A 204-nucleotide genomic window follows, 5' to 3' on the forward strand; every position below is an offset into this window, starting at 1 on the left:
TATCATCTTTATGTATTTTTTAACTCAATTGAAATTGTGTCCTTAGTTTTTGTCAACACCGTCAGACATTTAAAAAAAATGTAAAAATAAATCAGGCATTATTGGGGGGCATCAAAAACTCTGAGGACCCCATTACCACTTCCTTTTTCTTCCTTTAGCTATGAGGGCTATAAGCTCTGGTAAGCTTATGTTATTCTTTTTTTT

Source organism: Austrofundulus limnaeus, unplaced genomic scaffold, assembly GCF_001266775.1.
Source record: "Austrofundulus limnaeus strain Quisiro unplaced genomic scaffold, Austrofundulus_limnaeus-1.0 Scaffold3259, whole genome shotgun sequence".
NCBI lineage: Eukaryota > Metazoa > Chordata > Actinopteri > Cyprinodontiformes > Rivulidae > Austrofundulus > Austrofundulus limnaeus.